We start from the raw sequence: 11,660 nt of genomic DNA, 5'->3' as shown, positions 1-11,660 counted from the left end.
GACGCCCCGTTGAGCACACGTCCTAAGTTCTATTGGGGGTCTTCAGTGGTCGAGGGAAGAAGTAAGTAGTCTTCCTCACAGTGTTCGGTAGTTGACCTTCTTTCCAGAGCATGCGCTGTGAAGTAAAGTCCAGGTGTCTTCTTCCTAAATGAGCAAAAATCATCCTCCTCGTTACAGGGTCTCTGTATCCTTTTGTTTGAGTCCTTCCTATCTTACTTTGCACATTCCAGGAACTGTCCAAGTGTCCATTGAAGGTCTTGAGTCTCAGTTATCAGTGATTTACGTAGGAAGCCTAACGAGCATCTTAATCTTACCTAAACAGACAAAGAGGCCTAGGGAAACAGTTAGGGAGTCTTGGGGAAACAAAGATACAAATGAAGAAAAACACAAGCAAAGCTTTATCACAGTTTAGTCCTAATCAAGGACTGTCATGAATTCACTTGTTTGAGCTCTTTCACTTACAAACAGCCTAAAAATGTAGGACCTCCATACGGCACGACAGTAAAATGTCGCTAAATGTTTATATGAAGGGATTACAGTGGATGAAGACAGCAATAAGTGGATTAAAGACCATTCGGGCAGAGCGCAGAGCTGTCGCCCACAGTAGCGATCAGTCGTGGATCAGTGGAGAGCGGCTCTGTGCCTGGAAGATTGTAGGAGTCAGAGAAAGGTCACCCCCTGGTTCCTTGTATAGATTGACAGGGGTGACAGCAAAGATTTGCAAACTTCAAACATCCAGACTAATCCTAAAATCATTGATTTACTATAAGATAATAAGTATGGAGGTTATCGACTGCTGCCAGGTTCCCCAATGGTATGAAAATGATCCAGTTAAACACCAGAGCAACAGGAATTCATATTTGTAGTCTCCCCACAGACTCCAATCCAATGCAGTCCTCGGTGTTTGCTGATTTTTGTTACTCCCCTTTTTCTCCCAAATTAGTGGAATTTGTGGGCATTCAGCAGTTCTACCTTGTGACGTCAGGATACAGTCCAATGATATGAGCCATGCTGAACCACAAGTTTTAGGGAAAAAATGAGTTTAGGAGCATCTTCGTTCCAACCAAAAATCTTTTTTTTTTAATTGCAAACTTGCATCTGAAGGATTCCTTCATGCTGAAACACTACTTGTTTGCTCCTCGGAGCATCCAGACTGGCGCATTTGCTAATTCCCACTCCTGTGGATGTTGATATTGAATTTAAGAAGCGTTGCTGCACTACAGCCAGGGCTTTAATCTGACTAGCTCAAATAACATCGGTGATAAAGCAGCGGTACGCCCTTCAAGGCAACTAGTAACCCGAGTACCTAACGGGTCCTTGGCAGGCTCAGGCTCTGCCGTGCACCTTTGCTGGTTGTCACCTGAGCTAGTTAGGTTAAAGCCAGAATGGGTTTCCTTAACACGCTGCAGTGACACCTTCCACTAACAATATCTAGGTCACCACAAGGGTCTTGATGTATTTGAATAATGCCATGATTTTGAAGTATTGCAATGTCACTTTAAGATAAAACACGGTAATCAGGTGTTTTTCAACCAAATTCCTGATTGCTACTGATTTTATTGTGTTAAGAGGAATAAACACATTACCATTTAAAAGAGATAAACAAGCAATATGAATATATAAACTTTATATATATGAATATAAAATATATTATCCTGTACAGATATTATACACGCGTGAAAGGTTAAACCTGCCATTCTCATACAGTCCTGATGGTTTTATGGTAATATGCTGACATTTTAGCCATTGAAGCTTTGAGAACCAATTTGAATTTACCTATTTCTAGACAATATAACTGTCATTATCGGATACATTTTGTACCAAGGAGATCATTAGGTGGAAATCCGCTAACTTGCTCTTTCTACTCCTCCTTCGTTCGCATGGGATATTGTTCTTTGTGAGGGTCATTCTTCCCAGCCTTGCATAAATGCACCTTACTGAAGTATGCAGCACGTAGGGAAACCTATTCCCAAATTTAGCCCTGAAATAATTACAATTTCTGAATATATTTTTGGTGAAAGTTCAGGCAAATGGCGTTCTAAAGCTGTAGCCCACAGAGAGACATACTTGCCACTTGCATGGAGTCAAAGAAAAGCCTCTGTAGACAAACTACTGTCTGTGGAGCACAGCATGATGCTGCAGAGGGCACAGAGTAGTCCTTCTGCCAAATTTAATTGATAACCTCTTAAGTATTGTGCAGCAAAACTATTATGATACATTGGCTGTTATTTCCACTTCCGCTTATTCTTTTCATCTGAAGTGGTCACTAGTTTGTTTAAAAAACAGAACAAATTCTGGGAGCAGAAAATTCAAGCTAAATTCCTGTCTTACAACAACTAGGAAAGATGGTTAAGCCTTCTGCTGCATTTTCTCGCTCTGTTTTTTGGGTTTCACTTTGCACAGCAGCACATTTTTAACAGGAGTGTGAAACAGCCACCCACCAAACCCCCAGTGCCTCAGCCTGCACGCTGGGAGGAGGGTATGGCCTGAGCAGGTATGAGAGATGGATATTTGGACTCTCACCAGGATGATCTTGGAGAGCATCCTCCCTTTCCTGGGTATTTGCTCTACCCCCTAGATTAGCACATACAACAAACAACATCAAACACAACCCCGTCAGCCCACGGTGTTAAAAAGAAATTGGTAACCTTGCTCTGTTCCTTCAAAGAGCACTTATAGACTCCTAAACCCCAGATGTGTGGGCCCAGGATCCAGAGCTGATGGAAACACCTCACGCTGGCTATGCAAAGCAAGTCTCATACACCCCTTGTTTGATGTTTCCTGCAACCGGGTCTGGTCTCTGCTTGGTAGGTGGGAGTTTCCACTCGCCCTTGGGAGGTGTCTAACACTCTCGGGGCTATAAATAGAAAGGCGAGGTACCCGACGCTGGGTATTCTGTTGCACCCTGGCAGCCTGATACCTAACAGCAAGATGTTGTAACACATCTATAAGCTCCCAGCTTTCACTGGAGGTAGCCTAAAATGCAAACTAGCAATCTTATAATGCAAAGTACAGTTGGAAACAAAGCCTGAGTAGTTTTTATCTCAGCATATCTTTACATCCTCTGTTATTTACGGTGCGTTTAGACCGAATGTTCCATGCTGTTAACAGATTTCAGTCAAAAACCTGCTCTAGCACTACAGGTGAAAGCATCCTGCAGCTGGTTTCATCCTCCAAGGCCCGAAGCCACATTCTTAAGGAAATTACATTTCTTTCCAAACACACTCAAACCACCTTGGTTTTCTTCCATGGGGAAGAGGGGAGCAGGAATTAACCCAAGAACAAATGCTGGATTCAACCATAAGCCACTGCTGAGTTGAGACCAAACTTTTTGTTGTTTCCAGGGTTTCTGGAGAGGGTTTCTTTGGGTGAATTGTACTTTTATGCCTTTTAGCGAAAGCAGATGAAGAAACCACTTAGTCTGGTGGTATCAGATGATTCAGCAGCGTGAAGTAGGTTTCTAATTGAGTTAGGCCAGGACCATTGTGTTTTCATTTGAAAAGGGGCATCCTTTTCCCTAGCTTAGACAAGACTTCTAGTAATTTTTTATTTTGGGGCGGTGGGTGGGTTAAAACCTATATGTATTTTTTCTCAGCCTGAGTCTCCTTTTTGTCTCCATTGCCCAGAAGCAGAACATCTCGTATGGAAGTTGGATGCAACTGCTGGAGTTAAGTGTTTCACAGCTAAAGCAAATATAAAGGTGATAAGGAACAGCCTGGTTTAGAGAGTACAACAACGGAAAGCTTTGAGGAATATGACCGTTAATTAAGATGGAAACAATAAAAGAGCTGTAACAACTTGGTTAATCCTGTGTACTCTGACAGAGTTAAACTTCTCCAGGTCTCTGATAAGATAGGACTGGTTTTCTTTATCTATTGTTTTTTTTAATGTTCAAGGCTCCTGAAATGCAAAAGTGCCAGATGGCCATGTAAGCTAAACAATGTGCAAAATCTTTCTTATATTATCACTAAATGCCCTGGGGGGGTGAGGGAAGAAAGGTTATTTAATCATTAGAAGTCACTTAGCAGCAAATGGCATTTAGCTGTCTTTATCGACTTAAAACAAAAGATTGGGTCTGTACCATTGTGGGGCCTTTTTCTAATATGACAGGGCACATACTTCACTCCCCTTTAAGTCATCCAGCGTTATCCTGTGTGTCAGCGTATGTCACTGGACTGTGGTACCATGCTAGTAAATAGCTTTTTTTTCCACGTGCACAACCGAATCACCATGGTCCTACACCAAAATACAGAATTTTCCCCTGGAACACATGAAGCTTCTGTGTCAGCAGCAAGCTAAATCCCGTTGTTCTGAGGTTTTGTTACGGCCCAGAGGAGAAAGTACTGGAGGGATGAGGAACTGTAGGTTCTGTTTTCCATCCTGTCACTGATCCAATATTTGACCTTCAGCAACTCATTTTACCTGTGTCTTCCCTCCAGTCCTCTCTTCATCTTTGTATATAACGGCCGTAGTCAACCAGGACTCCAGAGACTTTGGGAGATTCATCTCGGCCATCTGAGATGCCATGTTAATGTGATCCTGTGCCTTGGCTAATTAGCTCTGCCCCTCGTCAGGACTGCTGCAGCACAGTGCTGTGCTGACACACTTACACTGCTTTTTAGCTTGAGAACGGTTTCAAGGATCTTCTCAGAGTATTGCATTACACAGAGTAAGTACTGTCTTTGCTGCTGCCCTCCTGTAGGTCAGAGAAACCAGGCATTTTCGGTTTGCTAGCCCTGCTCTCACCCTGGTCACCCTGTGCTCCCCCACGGGGACCTGCATCCCCCCCTGCTTCCCTCTAAGCAGAAACAAACTCCTGAAACCTTCTTTTGAGGAGGGGGAAGGCTCCTTCGTGCAGGAACCCCTTAGGCTCAAGCTACCATCTGGTACCAGCGCTTAATTCCCCTTTTCCCAACGCCTTCCCTTTGCATTTCCCTCTTCTTCTGAATAACTTTGGTTTTGGAGGATTTCTCTGGTGCCTGTCTTTCTCCCTGCAGGCTGAGGGCTTCGTGAGGACGGCCCAGAGATGATGTCTGGGGTGATGCTTGCCCGACGAACCGTTGCCCAGGGTCTGCGCAGCTGTGCCTCCTAGGATACATCTACACCAGGAACTCATGTTTTCCTCTGTCGAGAGCAGCATCTGCACATATGACGGCAAAGGGTATTTAATGATCATGCCGGGGAGGCAGCGCTGCCAAAACAGGCTTGGTGTCAAGGCTGGCACCGCGCTGGTGGGGTTCCAGTTACCCTGAAGGGCTACCCCTTCCCACTCCCAGTAACCTCCCAGCAGCTCTTTTGGCCCTGGGGTCAGGAGTTAAGTAGATTTTAAAGCCAGAAGGTCTATCAAATGGAGTTTATTTGACCTCCTGCAGAGGACTGTATAGATTTTTAGCCTGTGATCACTGTATTAAATTGGTGCTGGTGCCATGCAGCGGGCTGGGAGCTGGCACCCCTGTTGCTTCCAGTGCCACGCTGGTCACTAAACCTCACAGTCACCAGCTCTAAGGTCCAAGCCCGGGGCCAGCAAGGCTGCGCTGGGGACTACGGAGAGGCCTCGACCCTGCCGGTCCCCAGCACCGGGCTCTGCCCCGAAACGGCCCCGGCCTCGAACCTGCCGGCCGGGACCCCACGGGCCTGGCCCCGATCTGAGGAGACGGCGGAGGCCCTGCGGAGAGCTCCGGGCCCGGGCAGGGCCTGAGGCCGCGAGCAGAAGTCCGAGCCCTGAGGAGACCCGAGAGGCCCCAGGTCGGGCCCCCGAGCCCCTGCGCTCGGCGGTGCCCTCCCGGGGCGGCCGGTGCCTGGCACGGCGCGGGGGCGGCTGGCGGGACCCCGGCCCTCCCCGGCGGGCCCGGGCCCGTCCCGCCCCGCCCCGCCCCGGGCGCGGATTGGCGCTGCCGGCGCGGCCCCTCCCGCCGCCGCGGCTGGGAGCAGAGTGCGGGGGGGGGGCGGCGCGGGAGGCGGGATCCGGCCGCGCCGAGCCCAGCCTGGCGGCTCCGCGGAGCTCCCCGCCGCCGCCGGGACTGCCCCTCCGCCCCGCGGGAGCGCGGCCGGCCCCGCTCCGGGTAGGCTTCTCGCGGTGGGGCCGGGGCCGGGGCCGGGACCGGGAGGTGAGGGGGGGGGCGCGGCTGCTCGGTTCGGCGCCGCGGCGGGCAGGTGGGCGGCGAGCAGGCCCCGCACCCACCGCCCGCTCTCCGGCCGGCCATGGCGGCTTCGGGGGCCGCCGAGGGGCCGCTGGCCGCCCGCCGGACGGGGCTGCGCGGCGCCGGGCCCCGGGCCTCCTCGCTCCCCCGGTGCGGCGCCTCCCCGCCGCCGGCCGCCGCTTCTCGGGTTTATTTGATTGTATTCCCGGTGTTTCCCCTCAAGCGCCGGCACCCTTCTCCCGTGGGTGTCGGAGGCGGCCCAGGGGTGGGGGGTTATTGCGCTTTCCCCGTTGTACCCGCTCCCCTGGCAGCGCTCCCGTGGCCTTCCCGCCTCCCAGCGGGCCTGACAGCGTGAGCCCGTGCTGGGGAGGGAGGGGGGGGGGCAGGACCGCCCCGTGGGTGCTGGGTCCCGGCCCCCCCCCACGGCCGAGGTCAGGCGCGCGGGTCGCGGAGCATCTCTCCTCCCCAGCGGTTGCATAACGCGATCGGCCCACGCGTGGCTGAGGGGCGGGGGGCGTCCTAATTCCCCTGCTTTTTGAGGTCTCTTTGGGGGCCTGTGGGCAAGCACATAAGGTTTTTCTTTAAAATATCCACGTATTTTCCCCCAAATTTTGATCTTCTGAGTACTGTCGCTTCCTGATCGTGTTTTTCTGCACGGCTTACCCCGTGCCTTTCAGAGAGACGGATTGTGAAGCTCGGTAAACATAAAGAGGGATCCGAGAAGAAAGCGTTATTCCGTCTTAGATATTGTAGATAACGCTTCTAATAACGTGTTCACGTGGGGATGGTGTAAGAACCTAAGGAAAGGTTAAAAGTACAGTTGCGGTGGAAGTGATTTCTTCTCAAAATTACTTCCTCCAAGGCCTTACTTGAAACAATAAGCGTAGCTTTTAATTTCTTCAGCAAGCTGAAGTTACTGACTTGCGCTGCGTGGCTTCCAGTTGGAAAAAATCTCCCTGTATCAGCTGGACAAGCGGGTCTAACGCTTGTCCTGTGAGGTGCTTTGTACAACGCCCAACTGCAGCGTTCGTCTCTCTGCTCTGCTTTTAAATAACCAGGTTGGATGGGGCTGTAAAGCTCAACGACAGCAGCTCGGGGTTTGTTGCGGGCTGTAAAACCCGCCTGCGAAGCTGTGTAAATACTCAAGTGGTTAACCCTGCTGTGCTGCATGCTATCTCGGCTATGCCATAGCTCTCGCTATCCAGTTTTGGTAGCTCGAGATATCCAAGCTAGCTTTGAACCAGCTAAGCGCCGGCGTAGGCTTGAGTCGTGAGTCTTAATGAGTGTTTGCGTAGTGCTTCGTGTTTTCTCGGATGAAAGGTTTTACATAATTGGCCATTATAATTGTCTGTCACCCCTAGAGAAGAGCCAAAAAAAAAAAAAAAGTGTGGAGATAGGCAGTTGTTTTGGAAGTCCAAAGTCTAAACCCATAAATGCCTGTAGGGAGTTAATGTTGCTACTACTTAGCGTGGAGGCAGCAAAATGACTGACTAAAAAAAATAATCTAGTTCTGTTCTCCTTTTGAGCCGTTTGATCAGCATCGTCCAGACAAATGACATCCTGCTTACGTTTGAGCTACTTGTTCTTCAGTGCCCAGAAAAATTCCTAATGCAACTCCAGTTGCACCAGCGTTGCGGGGTTGTGGGTTGGTTTGTTTTTTTTTTTTTTGTCTCGTCTCCCCCTTGAAATCTTAACTGGAAGCTTTTTACAGTGTTTTGATTCCTTTTTAATAAATGGCTAATCCCTTGCTGCAGGGGATGGGAGTGTTTTGAATGCAGCGGTTTTGGGTCCTGAGGGGAGGGGGAAGGGAGCGCCTTGTATTGCTTTCCAGCAGCCACCCGCCTTCCCTGGGCCTGACTGAAAGAGCCTTATTGACTGGTTTTGAAGGTAACGTGCCCAATTCTCCTCTTACATGCTAAAAACCCATAAATTTGCTGTAGCACAGAGCCTTTGAGGGAAAGAAATGGAATGTCAAGGAGCCTGGGCTTCATCACGAGCAGCCTGGTAACAAAGACGGTGTCTGTTAATTGCACTACGCTTATCAAAATCTCCCCTTCTAATGACAAAGTTTCATTTTAATAGGTGTGAAAAGTTGTGGGATTTGATTTAATGCCAGTGTCTTAAAATCATCTTGCACGCTCCGTATGACTAAGTTGTCTCTTTCATATTTAATTGGAGAATGAGCAGAGGTTGAGGAGGAATCTGTGTACGTTTCACTTGCACTAAATGCTCTTTAAAATCTTTTCTCCATTTAGATAAGGATCGTGAAGAAGTCTGAGTGACTTGTCAAGCACTAAGCTGCAACTCATTTTCTTACAGGCGTATAAAACATCTTTCTGTGTTCCTTAAAATTGGAAGCTCGTCTCGTAGAGTGCTGCAGATGTGTACCACAGTGCTGGTGAACTCTCCACTGGCTTGAATAGCAGCAAGAGCTTGTGTTCATAGAGACCTGCTTGTGGTTCCTGTGCCAGGAGGGGCTTCGGTTTTGGGGTACAGAGGTGCCAAGGTCGATTCCTGGTGCTGTGAAGTTGAATACTGTGTAGTGGACACACGGTACTACCTAGGTACTAACTGTCCCGGAGGTTCCAGGTATCAACGCATTTGTTATAACATGTTATTTTCACTTCTTGCTGCCCTGTAGCGTAACAAAACAAGCAATTTGGTATAATCCTCAAATGCCAGTTGCTTTATTACCAGCAGAATCGGCGTATTTCATTATTCTCGCTGCAGGTTTGATACCTGGTTTCAGAGAAGATAGCAGCTTTTCTCGCAACCGATAGTTGAGTCTCTAAGGAAAACATAGGACTGGTCCTAAGCCTATGATTAAAGATAATGTAGCCTTGGAAGCATGCATCTCTCTCATCCCTGTCTGCTGCTTTTTTTGGCTCTTGTGGCCTGTTTGGTCATCAGATCTATTACTAGATGTTCCTATCCATACATTTAGGCTTTTGAAGGCGATGTTAGTTTAGTGGAAGTTGCTGGTTAGAGATCAACTTCCCAGCTTTGTAAGCTCTGCAGTAAGGAGGGCACAGGAATGCTGTTTTGGTATGTGTGGCTGCTCAGTCTTTATTTGTACCATATTTTACTGGTTTTGTTTTCTAAGCTGTTTTGATTCTATTAGCTTATTAAAGTTAGAATCTATTAAAGTCAGTATGACAGACTTCTTTTAATGTATGAATGTTGTCCTTTTTTTTAATGTCTTTCTTTTCACTCCTGAAATACGCATCAGGATAGTTGCCCGTGGTGCTGATTCTGGCTGTAGTTGTGGGATTTGTATTTGGAGTTTGCATGTGTAGTTGTGGAATTAGTGTTTATTCCCCAAATAACTTCCCTTTTTTGTGTTGTTGTGAAAGGGGAATATCTGCTGTATCACTTGCTAATCCTGCTGTTGCAGTCTTATGCCTAAAGCGTAACTGGAGATGTATTTACCACTGCCAGCATGGTGGTTGGTTTTAATCTAGCTATTTTGAGTATCAAATGGAGAGAAATCCCAGCAGGACTGGCTGATACAGGTATAGGGTGGGCTTGTGCAACTCGCATCAAGGATACTCGCTTGGGCAGCCAGTTCCTGGTAAAACCTGGGTGTCTGCAGTGTCTTTGCGATGGGTATCAGAGGCAGAGGGATTAAATAGGGCTCAGGTGCAGTTGCACCTCCTGTTGCAGTACAGCGGTAATATGAACGTTTACACAGATCACCTTCCTACACGTTGGAGGTTCAACTACCTCTTTTCGTGGTGAGTTGCTGCTGGGTGGCCACATGACTACTTAATGCTGTTTTGAGAGTGAAAATGCACTACAGAGGGACGTGTAAACGGCTGTTAAGAAAACGTCAGCTTTTAAAAAATAAATACCGTATTCAGAAATGGCTGACTGGTATCTTGGGGTGCAGGAAATGGTGCTCTTTTCCATGTGATTAAAAAAAACCCCTGCTTTAGAAGCTGCTGTGTCTACAGTTCATAGCAAAGTAGTGGCATTTAGGTAGCACGGAGGCTGAATTTTTGACAGTTCAAACCTTGCTGTCCTAATGTGCCATTCCATACAGTGCTTGGAACCTAATATACAATGTTCTTCTGCCTTGCAGCAAAACAACTAGTGATTAAAAATTCAGCAGATGTTGTGGTTCACTTAACTACTTGTTCTTGCATCATTCAGGTCATATCACACAATTAATGTTGCTAATGTTCAATCTAGCTTTTTTTGTTCTAAGAATGGAAATTATCTGAACTACCATGGGGTTTACGGAAATGTTTTGGCAGGAACTGGGCTATGCAAAGTAAATTATTCAGAACTGTTTTCATCCTTCCTCTAACTTGGAGAATCTTCTTTTGATTTCTCAAATATTATTTGTTCGTGCCAGACAGGGTTTTCATTTCTGCAGCTTTTCTCGCTTTAAAAATCGAAGTGTTTTCTTTTGATTGCTTTGAGATAAAGGAGACTCCCTAGTTGAGAAGCGGGGGGAAAAAAAGAGCACGATAGGTGTAAGTGCTTGCTTTCTTACTTAAACTCAGTATTTCATTTGGCCACAGAAGTATTTTTGTATGAGAATTCTCATTTTGTTTCGGGCAGGGTTTCTACTGCTTTCAGTACATCTACTTTTAATTTCCACAACTTTGGTTAATAGTATTAAATGTGTTACTTGACTTTTAAATTAAAGTTAAACTTTACTTTCCTCTTGCTATGTTCCTTTTGATTATGTAGTTTTTGGGTGCTTTTTGTAGCACACACAGGTTCTGGAAACCTTTTCTGGGCTACTTGGAGCTATAAAGCAATGTTTGTGTAGCAAGACTTGTGGCTTGTTTTCACTTCTTTCAGCAGTTTTGTGTTTGGAAGCTGGTGCCTGTACTGCACAAGAAGAAACCTATCCTCTCTCTTCATGATCAGTGCAGTAACGTGGTTTTGGTTGACCTCCCTGCACCTTCTCAGGACTCACATCTGTTGATGCTCGCAGTAGGAGGTTGGATGCTCCGAGGTGGGTGCCCCCTAAACTGGGTGCATGCACTGACATACATCTTTATGTATCATGCTTCTATAAGCATGGTATGAATACCAAAGTTAAGGCAGGCAAACAACTGAGAAAAGTTACTGGGTCTTTCAATGTCTTTGAGACTAACTTGCTATACTGGGGCAGCTCTTGGCTCGAGTGCTTAAGAGAAACTAAATTCAGTATGTGGAACGCAGGTGGAGGATTTTGGTCAAGGGCACGCGTGAGGTTCAGCCGTCGCTCAGCGCATTGCTGCAGGTAGCTTAAGAATTGCAGGGTTTAGGAGAAGGCTGTATCTTTTAAAGCATGAAGTGGTAAATCAGTAATAGGAATGGAAAAGGCGGATTTGTGTGTCAGTAAGTGATACACAATATGCGATGGATACGCCTGTAAACCAGGTTTTGGGGAAGTAATGGGCAAAAACTGGAGACTTTCAGTTTAGGCACGTTGTTTGAACTTGCAATTGGGATGACTTTTTGTGATCTCTCAATTAGCACATCAAGAGGATGTATTTTTAGTCAAGGCAGACATTTTTCTTT

The 11,660-nt window shown here is 47.1% G+C and overlaps 1 protein-coding gene across 7 annotated transcripts in view; it reads left to right on the top strand.

Moving 5' to 3' along the window:
• The first annotated feature begins 5,945 nt into the window (after positions 1–5,945).
• Positions 5,946–11,660, top strand: part of FBXO34 (F-box protein 34) — a 40,807-nt gene continuing 35,092 nt past the window's right edge. For 4 of the 7 annotated variants that reach the window (XM_074869144.1, XM_074869151.1, XM_074869139.1 and 1 more), the window contains exon 1: positions 5,946–6,062. The gene's annotated coding sequence lies outside the window, so the exon portion shown is untranslated. The remainder of the gene's footprint in view (positions 6,063–11,660) is intronic. The other 3 variants (XM_074869150.1, XM_074869140.1, XM_074869149.1) reach the window with 2 other exon arrangements.

Source organism: Strix uralensis, chromosome 4 (genome assembly GCF_047716275.1).
Source record: "Strix uralensis isolate ZFMK-TIS-50842 chromosome 4, bStrUra1, whole genome shotgun sequence".
In the NCBI taxonomy this organism is placed as follows: Eukaryota; Metazoa; Chordata; class Aves; order Strigiformes; family Strigidae; genus Strix; species Strix uralensis.
The sequence above is the reverse complement of the archived record's forward strand: the minus strand, read 5'-3'. Positions and strand labels throughout refer to the sequence as shown.